This window comes from Sciurus carolinensis, unplaced genomic scaffold, assembly GCF_902686445.1.
Source record: "Sciurus carolinensis unplaced genomic scaffold, mSciCar1.2, whole genome shotgun sequence".
Taxonomy (NCBI): Eukaryota; Metazoa; Chordata; class Mammalia; order Rodentia; family Sciuridae; genus Sciurus; species Sciurus carolinensis.
Genome location: NW_025920176.1, coordinates 670,117 through 671,225, shown reverse-complemented (window position 1 = coordinate 671,225; position 1,109 = coordinate 670,117).

Sequence of the window (1,109 nt, the reverse complement as noted above, 5' to 3'; positions counted from 1 at the left end):
TTCCTGCTCAAGTGGGAGGAGATTACACTTTTATTATCCCTTTACCTCTTATTTCTTTCACAACTTCAGCTATGGTGGTGACTCAAGAATGGGTCCAAAATAGAGTCTAAGGCCTGCTCTCTGACATGAAGCCAGCATTATTACTTTCATCATGCCTCTCCATACTTTTTTTCATATGCTTACTTTTAAGGAGACTAAATTACACCTACCTTTATGAATGTCATGATGACAGTACTTATCAAAATGCCACATAGGGGTACACCATTTGCACCATCAATTTCCACTTTAGAAATCTATATTCAGGAATTAGGGATATAAATAAGAATCTGCTTATGAAAATTAACTTTCTAGGGCTAGGTTTGTAGCTTAGGGATAGAGCCCAGGCTTAGCACATATGAGGCACTGAGTTTGATTTTCAGCACAGCATAAAAGTAAATAAATAAAATAAAGGAATTTTATCCATCTAAAACTAAAAATTAAACATTAAAAAAGGGAATGTTTGGTTATAGCTCAGTGGTAGAGTACTTGCCTAGCATGTGTGAGGCACTGGGTTCAATCCTCATCATCACAAATAAATAAAGATATTGTGTCCATCTACAATGAAAAAACAAAAACAAAATGAAAAAAACACTGCCATATTGAGAATTCTCCTACTCTACTTCTGGGTCTGAATTTAGAAAGGGAGCCAAAATGGGAGACAAAGTGACAAAAATGCAGAATGAAGCAGAGGGAATCATGGTTGTCAGAGTGCAAACACACATAAAACAGGTTCTCATGTGACTAGAATTCTCCCACAACAGTTTGCTGCACTAAAACAGGGCATATGAATCTCATCTTGAAAACAACCATGTAAATTCTACCCCATACTGTACCCTTTAGCAGTGTAATACCAGTTCACAAGGTCATTAATAAGGAAAATGAGAACATCCCAATTGACACATTATTATGAAAAGTATGTATCACATACATAAGATGGAATTCTAGAGGACAGTAAAAATAAGTCATAATGAAAACAATATTGAGAGGTGGTATGTTACCTATCAGTTAAAAATTATTCACATTATTTCCAGTGTGTGAAGAAACATATAAGAATATATATTAGTGAACTG